The 15,707-nt window shown below is 38.4% G+C and overlaps 1 protein-coding gene across 2 annotated transcripts in view; it reads right to left on the bottom strand.

Annotated features, from left to right (window-relative positions):
• TOX (thymocyte selection associated high mobility group box) overlaps window positions 1-15,707 on the bottom strand; it is a 226,164-nt gene that overhangs the window by 48,243 nt on the left and 162,214 nt on the right. The window lies entirely within an intron of this gene.

The raw sequence follows: 15,707 nt of genomic DNA, 5'->3' as shown, positions 1-15,707 counted from the left end.
ATGGCAAGTACTTAAATAAACACGTAAATACTGGAAATAAACAGAGTAAGGATATGATTGACATTCGCATAACACTGACTGTTAGAAACTATTTAGGCTCTAGCCTCAGCCCATGGGAATAGCAAAAAGCAATGAAAGCTTGTTTCTTTATAGGGGGACCAAAAGGGCACTGCTTTCTGTAACTGCATGTAGAGTATTTCAGAAATGCTAACAAACAGGGACAGGTTTGCACTCTGAAGTTCAGAACCAGCCTGGAACACGAATATCCTAAAAATTCAAGACAATTTCCAGATCCTACTTTTCTTCTTAGCATTTCTGCGTGTGTGAGCTGTGAATTTGGAAGCTGCGGTTTAACAGAGTTTGAATATCTAGTATTAGGTCCAAATCTATTTTGCCTGATGCTGCCCAATGAGATACTGGAATTTTCAGGATTCAGACAACTGACAAGAAGGATGCATTGATAGACTGAATAAATGATTTCTGAGTTGATTTGCTGCTAAGACATATATGAACAGAAAGCTCGGAAGTCGTGGGATTGACAAATGAATCCATTGTGCTATGTGGGTCACCGCTTCTTAGCATTAACGAGACATACTATTTTAATGCAAGCAACAAATTCAGTCTCTGCAAGGATAAGAATTAAAAGCACTGGAGGATGAAACTCCTTTCCTGTCCAGAGGTCAAATGCACCATACACACACACTGTAGCAGATTGCCTGTAACATCTTTTCAGTATACTCGTACGGAAACATGACAAATAGCAAAGAGTATCAGGGAGAAGCTCAGATTTAAGCTAAGGTGTTCTGTGGGTGATTTAAAATTGAACTGTCAATTCAGACCTGAATCGAAATAGATATAGTTGTCTTTCTGTGCATCAGACAAACATGCTGTACAGATCGAGAGGAATCTGACAGGGACTACCATTGTGTAAGTTCCATTATGATAAGGACATGTATTAATGGTTCAATATATTAACATAACCACATTTATTCTGCTGACAATCTTTGTTAGACATGTCATCTGAATTGTCTAAAGATCACTCAGATTTTTTTTTTTTTTATTTAAACTTTTTGTAGCTTGTGACTTCTATAACCTATCTCTTTCATACAAACACTCCTATATATCACAGCAATCCGTAAGATACCTTTCAACCAGTAACACAGAAAAAGATAAACCTGTGACTTCACCTTTCTCTTATTACCGACAGTGTAAAAATTTATCAATTTTAGGGAGATACTTTATGAGCTTGGGGATTGATTTTTGTAAAGCTGGCTGGTTGGCAGTAAATCAAACTAATAATACTATTAGTTATGGCATACTTACCACTTTACACGTACATGTGTCTCTGAAAAGAATTTGAAATGGCTTCTGACAACATGACATCACAATTATACCTGTATTTATACTGCTTTAGAAATGAATAGCTTTTGGTAAAAAAGGGTTATCGATACAAAGATGTTCAAGTTCATTTAATGACTGCTAAAGCACTGGAGGGGAGGAGCAGAGACAGCACGGTGTAAGAAATCAATTGAAGGATGAAATCTGAATCCTGGCGGACATTTATATTTTTAAAGATTGCTACTGACTTCTCGTTCCCTGCCCTCCAGAATCAAGCTTCCCTTCTTGCCAAACCTAATACCCTCGAAAGCTGTCATTATCTCTGCCTCTAGCAGACAACCCATGTGAAAACAGTTGTGCCCACAAAGCTGTAACTACCGCTTGGCCGCTTTGTCTCCGGATCCAGCTGTTGGGCTGGGCAGCAGCTGGAGAACGGGGAGTGGGAGCATGGGCTGCCCTGGGCCCTCTTGGCCAGCATGGGCCGAGCGGGCAGGGGGACGGAAACCCACCCAGCCCCTCGTGTGCTGGGGAGAGGGAGGCAGAACCCTCCCAAAAGACCTTCCTTCGCCCCATCTGCGGTGCCGGAGCCTCAGCGTGGGTGCGTGCCCTCCCCTGGCACCCACCTCCCTGCAGGGACTGAGCCCACGCCGCCCTGCTTGCAAGTGCCTTGGGTTTTCGTGGGGCAGCACCTCCTGGTGCTGGATCGGGGCTGGGGATGAACCCCCTCACAAAAGCCTGGAAAAGCAACACCGCTCTTTAATAAGGATATGCATCCAAGTGATTTTACAGACTCTAGAGAGGAAACAAGCACTATCTGAAACTCCTAACGCTTACTTTGAATGAATTTGTGAAGTATCTACCTCCGAAAGCAGGGCAAAGGTTATAATTGTAATTACTTTTCCCCAAGTAAAATATAATACAGTTGCTATTATTCAAATGATCTCTCCTTTATTAAAAACTCTTCAAATGAGCTTCAAATATTATGAGATAGATACCGCAGCACATTCTGTGTTTGTCGTCTTTAAACAACATATATTTTTAAACAGTCTGTGATTCACTTTTAGCTCCGGCGCTGAACATACACTGTGTTTTCAGATAATGTGACACCAACTGGATGATACTGGATGTATCCCCATACAAAACACGTGTGTGTGTGTATATATATATATATATATATATATACACACACACATGTATCTGCAAGCAAACCCTTCACTAGAGAAATTCTGAGGACTGCAAATGAGGTGGTGCAGCAGAAAAAAAAAAAAAACAGCATTTTTCTTTTCACATGACTTCAGCTTGTCTTCTGAACTTTTAAATCAGATGAATACCAGGCTACCTTTACAAAATCAGGTGTAAGCAGCAAGTAAGTTTGTTTAACAGTACATGTTCCCTTTTAGATGCTAAATCAGAACCCCTTACCTAAGGGACCTGCCTGCAGAGAACTCGCCAGTGTAAGTCCATCGCACAGAGCTGAGGCACTCAGCAAGGAGGATTCACATCTGCAGATGAGGTTTCTGGTTCATCTCTCTGTCACGCACCACAGAGACTGCCTTCCCCCATTCTGCCCCTTCCTAGTCAAAGAGTGGGATTGTCTGAGAAAATGGAAACTGCTCATTCCTTCAGTAAGAATGGGCAGCTAACCACGTAACTGAAAAGCTATGAGATTACACTGGAAAATGTGATGATGAGCCCTCAGGTTCCTTAAGGGTCAACAAACCAAGAACTGTCCCATCTTCCCCGTTGGGTTCAGGAACGGTCCCACCCCTGAAAACCAACTGCTGTGGTGTGGCAGTACATCTCTGTTTCAAACACCGTGACAACTTCGTCTCTGCAGGAACAGTGGCACTGATCCCACGCTCTCTGTCAACATGACATGTGAAGTATGACCAATTTCTTTTAAACTACTTCAAAACCAGAAGCTTCCTATTCCTTGTTCCTCCAGATGGAGTTTTACAAAGCCCACCAATGTGTAGCTGTGCTGGAGCCATATTCAGTATGCAGAAGCAATATTGTGAACACACTCCTGCCGAATGCAGAGCTGAATACAAATCCTGGAGGGTGGCAGAATGCCAAATGGAAGAACAAAGTTAAAGAGTTTGAGTGTTACAGAGGATAAGGACGGTCTTAAACTGATGCCTTCAATGGTCTCTTTGATGAGGTAATAATGATAATATCTGGCACTTTAATATCATTCTCCATCTGTCAGTTCCAGGATGTTTCACAACTTGTGTTATATTCAGCGTTAGAACATGCCTGGTTTTATTTTGGTTTTACTAACAGGGAAGCTATGATACATTTCTTTTCGTGGCTATTTTTTTTTTTTTTTTTCTGTTTGCCTTTCACTTATAAGCAGAAACTGAGCATCCACCCATGTAAGCGTTTGACTGCAAGTTAAAAGACATAGTAAAACCCACTAATTCTGAGGTGTTTACCAATAACCCTTATCGGCACATATTTAGTGCAAAACCAGAACAGGGCTGTCTGGCTGAAAACAAGCTCCTGATGCCCTGCTCAAAGCTTCTAAGGCACCAAGAATAAAGCTGAAGTGCTTTGAACATCTGACCATTGTTCTCCCCATCAGCTTAAAGCAAAACCAAAACAAAGCATGCAATGCAGAATAAAGTGATATCATCCCTGCACAGAAGCATCTTCCTGCAGGACAATGTGAGTACAGTATCCTAATTGCAGAATCACAGAAAATAGTGCTAGAAGGGACCTCAAAAGGTTATTTAGTCCAACACTTTATCTCACAGCAGGATTAGCTATACCTAAATCATTTCTGACAGATGTTTGTCTAACCTCTTCATAACCTCCCTAGGCAATTCTTGTGCTTAACTATCCTTACAGTGGAAAGGGCTTTTTTCCGTAATGTCTCACCTAAATCTCCTTTGTTGTAATTTAAACCTACTACTTTTTGCTCTGCTCCCAGTGGACATGAGGAATGTTTTTCTCCTTCTTTACAGAAAAGTTGTACACGCTAGAAGGCTATTATGAATTTCCTTTCAGTTTTTTCTTCTTTAGACTAAACAACTAAACCTGAAGATTGAAAGACTTATTTCATATGCTGTGTTTTCTACACCTCTGATCATTCTTCCTGTTGTCCTCTGGACTATGTCCAATAACCTTAATCTTTCTTGAAATATTGTGCCCCAAAGTCCACAAAATAAAGATATCTGACACAGCAGTCAGATATAATCCTTCATCTCTTACAGGATATAGCATTAAAAAATCCCTAATTATCTGTCTTTTCAATACAAGGTGGTTAACCCATGTGAGATGCAGAAATAGTGAAATTGCAGGACTCAACTAACATCGCAGAAGGCGGCTTTAGGAAGCTGTTGCATTTCAGGTGATGAATTCATTTGGTAAGAGATGAATCCCCTCGTGTTCCACCCGGTCCGCAAAGATTAGAGGGGCTAGGGGTGGCTGGACTTACCTCTTCATGGGTAGGGCAATTACTGACAGAGAGGGCCGTCCTGGACAGCCCACTTGGATATTCAAGATACCCTTGGGCTAAATTAAGGTGACATAACACCAAACAATCGATTAAAAAATTTATTAACAGCAGAAGCTATTCTGGCAGAAGCTAATTAAACCTTTTAAAGCTAATTAAACCTCATTAAAGCTCTGTAAACTGTTTTCAACAGTAGATATTAAACCCTGTTGTTCTATGAATGGCTGAACAGCCCGTAACATAGGAGAGAGAGAGAAACAGAGACAGAGACTGAGAAATGGAAGTAGAGGCGCGATGCGGACGGGCGCCCCGGGTTTTGGCGAAGCCTCTGGTCCCGGCCCCGCTCTGCCGGCGGTGCTGGGGGGTGCACATCGGGGTTCGGCCCGCGGGCCCCCCCACACACTGACCCACCTCCCTGCGAGGCGAGAGGGGGCAGAGCCTCCCGTGCTCGCTCACCCGCCAGGCGAGGGATAGGGCGGGTGTTCCCGGGCCCCTTGGGGGGCGTTTGGGGGCCGCTCCCCGCCTCTCCACCGCGCCGGTCGCGCCCGGGGAGCACTCACATGGCTCTTGGATGGAACTCTGGGTCCTCTGCGCAGGCACCACTGAGGGGGTGGCAGCGAGGGGTCCTGCGGGTGGTTATAAGCCCCTTTCTCAAATAAACTGTGAGTCATCTTGCCCAAGAACATGGACCCCCAGGCCCTCCGCATCCCGCACCAACCGCCCGCCGCCATGCAGACACAATGTTTGAGACGGTAACTCTTTTCAGTCTCTCACGGAAGCAAGTAAATTTTCTCTAAGAAGCATTAGGCAGGCAGTTTCAAAAGGAATGTGCTGTTAGCAAAATAATTCCCACGTTATTTTCCTTGTTCTAATTAAGAACTGTGAGGCAACAGCTCTCTGAAAAGCCGTGGAAGTCCAAATTGTCCTCCCTATTTAAATTCATTTATAATAAATGTTATCACTAGATGAAAGAAGAAAGACAGGCTGCCTTAACAGACTGAAGTAAATACAACAAGACTAAGCATATGCAAGAAACACCACGGATTATACACTGGAGATGAAAACATGAAAACATAAAAAGAAATACACAGGGCTTACTCACTGAAGCAAGTGGAGATCATGTATCTCACTACCCCAGGCAAATTCATATCAAGGCACAGCAGGCATTATTTCTATTACCACCATCAGGTCTTATAATGATTTTTGCTTAGTTTTCTACTAGCTGAGAGCTCTTATGAACTTTTCTGATGGACACTGTGGAAGCGGTTCATAGTTCTCGTCTAAGTGGTGAAGGTAAGTCAGAGGACAACAATTTTTCTTACTATAAGAAGCTACATTTCAATCAATTAATTAAAAAAAAATATTAAGAGAAAACCCCGGGGGATCTTAAGTGTTGTTTATGAAGATACAGTGTGCTTCCTTCTTCACTGGCATCACCCACCTGAGTCACCATGTAGGCATCACAGACATTCTTTGGTAGGCTGAAGAGGTTTCTGTTATTAGTCATATTATCATTTATATTCCCAGGACAACTTGTGCCACTACGGGTGTCATAGTAAATATTTGTCTGTTCCCAAACAATGCTACATTGAAATGCAGCACTAGCCCCAGTTGTGCCAACCTCCTAAAAAGCCATGATATTTGCTTAGAAATTTTACTGGTTTTATTTTAGGCGTTTTAATTGCCTTCTGTCATAAGCCAATGCACATCTGCAAGATGTTTTCCAGTGACACAGAGATGCTCATTAAAAAAGAGAGAAAAAAAATCTAATTCCTACATAATCACTTGATTAGTCAAGTTAGTCAAGGTTTAACCAATATGTCAAGGTTTCAGAAGAGAAGAAAAGATAACATTAAGTTGCCAGACAGGTTTGTGAGAGCTGGCACACAGAGAAGTAACTGTGTTTGGGAGACCATACCAACCATTTATAATCAAAACAAGCAATTGCAAAATCAAAAAAACCTTTTTTTTTTTTTTTTTTAATGATCCAAAATGCAAGCAATATTCATCATACAATCAGAGCTAAGTTTAAACTTAAAAGTGTGTCTAAAGATACAGAAATGTCCACTTTAGATACTTTTCACTCAGTTCATACTGATAGTCAAGCAGTAGTACCTTGTGGTTATTCAAAGCATGTTGGTGATTAGGATCCCAGACTAAAAGAAACTGAATCAAAATAACTTAAAACTTGAGATAACTGGAGCATCTGGATTTCTGTAACAGAGAAAACCAAAAAGTGCCCCCAATATTTAGAAGTCCATCTTCTGGCAAGAAGGTAGGATTCACTAATTAGAGTGGATAAAACTGGTAACTGGTATGTATGTCCTGTCATGAACGAAGACTGATCAAACCCAAAGATCCACATACTGTCAGATCTTTGTTTCCATTCAGTTAAAGTAGAAATAATATCTGTGACCAAGTCTTCTTTTAGCACATATATAAGAAAATGAGTGCTGAAGAAAGATTTGTTATGAGAGCTAAGGTTACTGTAAAATGACCACAGAGAACCATTCAAAACACATTAAAAGGAATAACTCAAAGCACCACCTAACAGAGGAAGGGATGTGTGTTTTCATCATCTCATTTTTATTATTCTCTTTTGTATCAGCTAACTGCATAATGAAAGACTAAATTTCAAAGTATGTGGGCATTTGGGGAATATTTTAGTGTTGTACACAAGTGTATTTTATATACTATGCACAGTGCATTTTCAGGATAAAATGAAAGGATCATTCACAATTTCTGTTGATTATGAAAACAGTCTTAAAATTAAACAGCAGAAACTTCACATGTAAAAAGAACCCTAAACTAAAAAAAAAAAAACAAACCAAAAAACATAAACAAAACCCAAACCTATTAAATTTACTACTCTAATCTTTTCAAAATCATTCTGTTAAAAATTAAACTACTTCAGGTTGTTTTACATAGTACTGGTTCTGTAAGTGATCTTAAGCTTCTTTAAAACAATTATATACTCAAAATTCGACTGCAAAATTTTATAGCATGATCACATAATGACAAGAATGCAGTAATATAAAGTTTCTATATTTCTTGGTACACAGTTAATTTGGTTACTATTAACATTCTTTTCTACTTTATGTTTTAATATCCTTTGAGTCACACAGGGCCAAGGTCTCAAAACTAATCATAAAAAACTACCGACTGCTATTCACTCTAATATAATAACCCTTTATTTAAAACAACCTCCAATAAATTTCATTATAAGAAGTTATTAAAAGGGTTAAAAACCCATTAAATGTCAAAGAATTTGCCTGACTCAAACTTCTAATAAAGAAATAGAATAGGCTTTCTTTCTGAATTATTTAAATCTTTACTGACTGTGCACTGAACCATGAAATTAGAAAAGTGTTATTAGAAGTGTTCTCTGGTTTTTATAAAAGTTGTAGCATAGAATATATCAAACCACAGTCTTTAACTAGACTAGTTAAAGAAATAGGTTTTTAATCCTGAATACATGTTTTTCACTGATATAAAGGGTCATAATTAAAAGTCTGGCCTGGAAGCTGAAGATAATAAAATTATTATTACAGGAGCATACATGTTCATTTGGTATATTCTGGATGCATGTTTCCATTTTAATTTGGACAAATATCTTCAATTTCGTTTGATCTTGCAAAGTCCACTAATTTGGACCCTCTCAGCAAACAATTAAGCTTTTAATAGTGACTCATTTTAAAGAATTAATGGTGAATAATTTATGTTATCTTCTTCTCTTTCTTTAAGAGTCTAATGCTTAACAGCAGGTATAGGTTGACAGCAGACAAATGGAATCTAGGAAGTACAAGTCAAATATTCTAGCACACATCTCCTGATAACAATATTATCCTTTCACTGCTTTTTTTTTGCAAATAACAACAGAACCATTTTCTATTTCACCAGTTATTTACATAAGGAAAACAATCATGCATTTCACATTTATTTTAGTGATGCTAAAGAACTCCTGAGCCAGCCGTATATTCACAGGTTCATGAAAACACACCTGAATCAATAGCCTTTGATCAAAAGAAATGAAGTCAGAAAGACACTTGAGAGAGACAATATTGTCTCTCCTTCTTTTAGACAATAAAAATAGAAGCATTCAAGGGACATGAAATGATTAAGTCTAGGAATACAAACTAGATCCTTGGAAATACTGTGAACAGTGTGAAGCTACGCTTGCTGCAGGGCAAGGGGGGAAAGGGGGATGCAGGCAGGTACTGTCGTCTTTGCAGCGCTTTGCTCCTGTGACTGACCAACAACACAGTAGCCAGCGTGAGACTGCTGTAACCTTCCGTGGCTTCTGCTCTAATCTATTCCAGTCTATTCTATTCTGTTCTGCTTTTTTATCTTCCTTTTCTTTTTTTTTTTTTTTTTTTTTTTTTCCCTATGATGCTCACCACAACAGTAACAACTGTCTTCCTGCAGTGAGTTGGGCAATGTGACTATTATCTGTCACATGTTGTTTGCTCTGTCTGCTTTAACAGACAAAGGTACCCTGACCACACCATCCATCTCTCCCTACCACAAAGTAGAGGAAGTCGTATGGGATACATTTATATTCATAAAACAATCTGGAGAGTCTTTCTTGAATCAGTGTCACCCTCCAGTAGATGATCTGTAAATTTTCCAACAGATTTGCCAAGAGAGGATCTGGCCACATGAGAGCAGAGAGCGCTAAGCACAGGGCTGGGCCAGGAAAGTAGTTAGTGCATAGCTATGTATCTCTCAGTGATGTCAGGGTATCTGCCACTGAATTTTGTCATCCATATTTTAAATATTTTATATGGTAGTGTTAATATTTAGAAGACTGGGGGACTCAGCATTTAAATAAATAAATTTCCAATGAGATATTCATATTTATCACATTACATATTTCAAAAGAAAGTGCAGCTTGCATAGCATTTAAAAAGTGTTTAATTTATTTCAAATTGGAAATATTAGAATTAGACTGGGATGTTTAACTAAAGGTATTTAAGGATGTTTACATTTAGTGAAGAATAACATGTGAGTTGACTACAGTATATATTATGTTAAGATTGACTCCATGCAAATGATTTGGGTATGCCAATGTTTGTACGCTTAGGAGAACACAGATGCAGTCATTTACTAACTTGATAGGTGTACAAGTCTTTGAGGAAGACGTTGAGACCTTGAATGACCAAGTAACCCTTCGAATTCTAGTCCATTTGGGCTCTTGTATTGTTTTAAGGAGCTTTGTTTCAGTAAGGGATGGCTGCCCAAGCAGAAGCTACTAGACCTACACTCATTACTGATAGATACAGCAGGGAAAAATACTGAAATGTGAAACAAAGAATCTAAGAGCTAGAACTTTCTGGGTGACTCCATGCTGTATGTCATGTTAGCTCATGTTCTGTCTCAGTTCTCATCTCCTCTTGAAAAAGCTCAACCCTAGATTTCTAATGCTGCATTATTTCCATTCACAGCAAATTTTGGAGCTTGATGGTGAATTGGGGTCTGCTTTTCTCACCCTGTACACCATGTGAAGGTTTAAGGACAATGAATGGTCAGTTCTTTCTAGTTGGCAAGTTTGGTCAAACAAACCTATGAAATAGTCAACAGTCTATATGAAGCAAAACGGTTTTCAAAAGTGACTTATCCAAAGTGCATGTCCAGCTAATTTGTGGCCTTCTGTGCCTTCTGTCGTTCCTCTTTCCCCTGATAAGTATTCCATTTGCCTACACCAACAAAGGTTCTGCAGCTCATTGAGCTTAATACCTTATCTGAAAAGCCACGCTCCTCAGGTTCAATGATAGGAGGTCTGCCTAAGTGCAAGGGACGTCCACATGGAAGAGGCAGAAAATTCTTTATGGTTAGGAAATCACACAAAAAAACCCACGATACCTGAAAAGTTGGTGCAATATTAGGATGTCTTGTTTCTCCTAACTCTACAGAAAAACTCTCCAGGATCTGAACTGCATCTTATCTCAGTCCCAAGAAATGCCAATTCCCTCACAAAGCTGGACTCTGCAGCACATCAGCTGGAACAAGAGATTTTTTAAATACTGTCAATGAGATTTAATCTAAGTATAATACTTCACTGAAAAAGGCTTTTGCAAGGCAGTAGAGGCTGTCTGTCCAGTGTTGTTCACCTGTTTAGGCACTAGACAGAAATAAAGGGCAGAAGGATCTCAAATGAAAATCTCTGTCACCCAGAAGGCAGAGTGAAAGGACTAAAACCTGAGTCTGCTATGTGCTCTAATCATCTAACTAACCTCATCAGCTTATGAGATTTCCTGATGTTCCACACAAACATTTAACGGACCTTATTTCCATTCCAATGTGATACGAAGTTGGATCTTTGAAACTGGGGTAACACAGGCAGATATAGTCTGCAATTGTCTGTATTATTCTGCTTGAGCACTATGATGTGCAGCATCCTTGAAATTATTTCCTGGAGCCATAGTGTCCTACCTGGGGTTGTGGTTTACAAATGGCATTGTGACTACAACAAAATCTCCTACAGAATTAATTATAAGCAACGTCTGAACATGTGTAAAATTAGGGACGGCTAGATTAGGGAGGCTCAGCTGGCTCAGAGTCCTGAAGGCTCATTGATAAATACGATCCCTATTTAAGCAAATTATTTTGCTAGCTATTTCAGTCTCAGAGGGACAGTGGTGCTGTGCTAGCTCTTTCATTCCCATACACAACAGTTGTATTAAACCCAGCAAACCTTCCTGTAACTCCCTGCCACTCTGGTACTAAACTGCATAGAATTATCACTGCACGTTATCAAACAATTACCATTGATGTATATTTGCTGAAAACTAAAGTCATCCAGGTTTTGGATGTGCATTTTGTGAACTTCTGGACTAAGTTAATTTTCCTTGATAAAGAAGATCATATTTTTTCCCATCCAATAGCAGTAGACCTGAAAAAAATCTCACATTCCACATGATTTTACTTTTTATTAAGTACAAAATCATAACAAGGAACATAATTTAGACTAATAAGAATGAGTTGGACTGTTTAAATTACATTAGTGAAAGGATCTTTTACCAAATCTTCCTGTTGCTATGTTGCAGCTCTGTAAATTCTCAGTGTGAGTGATAGCACTAATGGAAGTTGAAACAAAAGGTCTGCAAAATGTTTAACTCAGAAGAGATTGGTTTCCATACATATGATCTTGTTATCAAGTGATAAACCTACTGATATTTGTAACTATATTGTCATAATTTTCCCTGCAATATAAACCTAAAGCTATAGTCAAATATTGTGGGTTTTGTAAATGTTAAGCACATGTGTTACTGCCAAGCAAGACACTTTTTGTAAGTTATGAAAAACACACTTGGCTCTCAGGGAAAAAGCGATTTAATGATATGCTAATAAGTCCATCACTCTTCTGTATTGTATTATTTACAATTTTGTCTCTAAAACCTATTTAACATCTCCAGTGTAATTATCCATCTGCAGCTTGCCAAGTCCAATATTATCATTATGAAACAAGAAAAATCTCAATTATTTTATTTTAAACTATGTAGAAGATGAACAGATATCCAGCAGTCTCAAAAGATTAAAATCAGTAAACCTATTTTGCTTAGTGTCCATTATATTAGCATGCAACAGAAGACCTTCCTGGGAACCTTCTTTTTAATATAAGAACATACCTTTATTTTCCTGGTTTAGTATTTCTAAATGTTGGATACCTTCCTTAATAAAGCCTGATCAACTTAACAAAGCAATTGAAAAGAAAAAAGTGAAAGCCATAACTTTTTGAAAAGGAATACTTTGGGCAATCACAACTTATGATTTCTTTTTAAACTCATTATCCAGTGTATTCTTTTTGATTGTGCAGCCTCTTATTGTCCCATTCATCTTTACAATAAAGCAGCAACACTGGTTTGACCAAGAAAACTTCCTTTTTTCTTTATCTTACAAACTTGTACTTTAAGTGTTGCTGAGCAGCAACCAACAGCTGGGGAAGTGACTTTTTATGACCTTATATACAGTGATTTCACTCTATTTCTGCATGCCAGGGAAGCATACTGGAGTCTGTGGTAAGAATGTGTTGTGATATAATACTTGTTTTGCATATTGTGACATAGATAGTGGCAAAACTCAGGGTACATCACCTGTTTTGTATGGAATCCACTACAGTACAGAAAAGTTTTATGGTGACATTTAGGGAGGAACCAATTGCTATTTGCAAGGGAAACAAATAGTGAATGAAGACATTTACAGAACACAAGCTCAGGACATTAAAAAAATCAACCCTGAAATACAAGAACTTTCAAGCTTTGGAAATGATGTCTTCATGGTGAAGGAAGAGAAGGATACATAGGTAGCACAGTAGATTAATGAGAGACCACAAAGCTGGGCTTTAGAGAGAATTTTTCAAGCTAGAGAAGGCCGTAACCACTGTGCATTCAGAGTGATGTTGTCCAGAAAGAAGACAACTTTTCAAAGAAATAGCCCTGGTGTTTTCTCAGCATAGCTTCACAAGTTCATTGAAGCGTTAAAATGCTTTAGTCTGGATGAATAGTTGCATCATTTAAAAGAAAATCTGAAGCACTCTAGGACTAGTTTTCCCCTTCCCTTTCTTTTTGGATGATGGTCTAGTCATATTAACCTACTTCTAACTTCTGTTTGGGACTATCTAACCTACTGTTGTCCAGAGCTGAACATGATAAGTAATAATACTCACAGAGTACAAAACACAACTGCTTACATTCCCCAGGTTTCAGGCTGCTGTGAGCAGATCAAGCTTGTTCTGAAATCCTCAGACTCTTCTGCTGCCCATACATCAGCTCTGTTGACAGACAGAGGCCTTGGTTCTAATTTTCAATGTATTAATGGGTCCAATCAAAATTGATGTAATTGAATAAAATGCACCCAGATCTAAGATGGGATCTATGTTCCAAGTTTTTACACTGCCAGGAGGTAACCCTGGAAGCTACCTTGACCAGGCAAGTACTCAGATGCTACAGGAGAGAACATTTAACCATTAGAAAGATTAGAATTCATGTAAACTCAAAATGACACGAGAGAGGAATATCCCCAATAACAGAAAGACATACCCACACTGTTTTGTCTTGTTCACAAGCCACAGGCTGCCTTCAGGTGAGCTCTTTGTACTAGTGTACCATTCAATCAGTGCAGAACTCTACATTGCGTTACCACAGCCCTTTAAGTTTCATTAATACTCTAGAATAGGGTTATCCTCTACTAGTAATTGTGAAATTTGTAACTACAGAAACTCACTTTATCCTCTTTTACTTCTCTCAGCAAAGCAATCATTCTACTCACTTCAGAAAGAATTTTTAAAACGTAGTTGCTGTGTGTGCAAAAGTGCATCCATGACTGTTCACATAATTACTGCAATTATGAATGCAATTCAGGTAAATATGCAAGCAAACTACTTGCTAAGCTGCTAACTGGTAATTTATGTGTGTCTTCACCCAATTTTCATGGGCAATTTTCATAATTACCTTCTCAGGTTTAGTACATAGATCTCAGGACTCAGTTTACATAAAATCTGACTGAATAACTAATGAAGGACTGATGAACGATGTACAAGAGACTAGTGGAATAAGGAAATTAGAAACATATGAAGAGAAAATAAACCAAACAAAGTCAACTTCATCTTATGCATTAGCCTTTGCTTACATCACATTTCTTGAAAGAGGAGAACATGAGTAATACACTAGGTAGGTCGAGCTCCTTCAATTATCCTTCCTTGTTTTCAGCAATGTACCCTTTACGGTAGTCAAGAAGCACAGACAAGCTACGTACGTATAGTGTAATTTACAGTAAGTGAAATTGTCATTTTAAGTGTCTAACTCTTCATCTGAGAAAAGCAGAGGAGTTCCTCATGAATGTAAAGCCAAAACAGGGCCCCAGTAGTGTTTATAGATAAGCAACTGAATGAGTTTACAAGTGTCCTCTTTCTCTGAAGAATAGAAGAAACATGCTGCATTCAACTGACAGAGGCATTTCAACAAATTATACTTCTGTTGCTACACCTAAAACCATACTAATAAAAAAATCTTGGCTTGTTTGTTTTGTGTGTTAAGAAGATTAGAATAAAAGCATTTTCAAATGAAAAACATACCTGGCTACTTCTGTTAACCTTCATCATTAACTACAAAAAAGACATGGGCATTGCATTTACATTCTAGGCTTTTAATGAGAATTACACCAAAACACATATAAAATATGCATGTGTTAGAGAAGAAGAAGGATCCTAAAGTGCCTTCTATGATACTCTCTGTTAAAACTACATCCCATTATGGAAATCTTAATATCAAGCCCATACATTTAATTACATTATGCATTTATAGAGTTAGTTTTAAAGAATCTTAATCCCTATGTCTGTAATATTTTGGAAAAAATATTTTCAAGTTTTAAAAATTATATATTTACATTCAGATAATTTAGAGATTTATTTTGGAAATTCTGAGCTGCTATTGCACAGTGTGATGCTATGGTTGACCTTTATGGTACCTGAAATGGACTGCTTCTATTCTCAAAGTTGAGTAAACAGCATCTGCCAGAATAAGTGTGTTTTTTTAAGATAGATTGTTCAGATATAGTCACATATAGACTTCTCGCTCCCCATGATAACTCCAATTATTCTTCTTCCATTATTAAACTTTACTCCTGCCACCACTGTAGAGTCAACAGAACCGTAGGATAGTAAGTGAGGCTCTATTCTTGATAAGAAATGGTAAACTGAATTCTTAAATGAATTCTAGTTGATATACGAACCTCTGGCACCTAAAATAATCCCATTTCAGCACAGCAGAGTGAAAAGGGTTGACATGTAAGAAACAAACAGAGCAGCAAATCCATGACTATAAACAAGTAACACGTGCTATGTCTTAGAAGTATTGCTGAGATAATTTAGCTTGAAAATTACTGACACATGGTAAACATTGCTCCACATCATACT

This window comes from Tyto alba, unplaced genomic scaffold (genome assembly GCF_018691265.1).
Source record: "Tyto alba isolate M040663 unplaced genomic scaffold, T.alba_DEE_v4.0 Super-Scaffold_9, whole genome shotgun sequence".
Lineage (NCBI taxonomy): Eukaryota > Metazoa > Chordata > Aves > Strigiformes > Tytonidae > Tyto > Tyto alba.
This window is presented reverse-complemented; position numbering and strand designations above follow the sequence as displayed.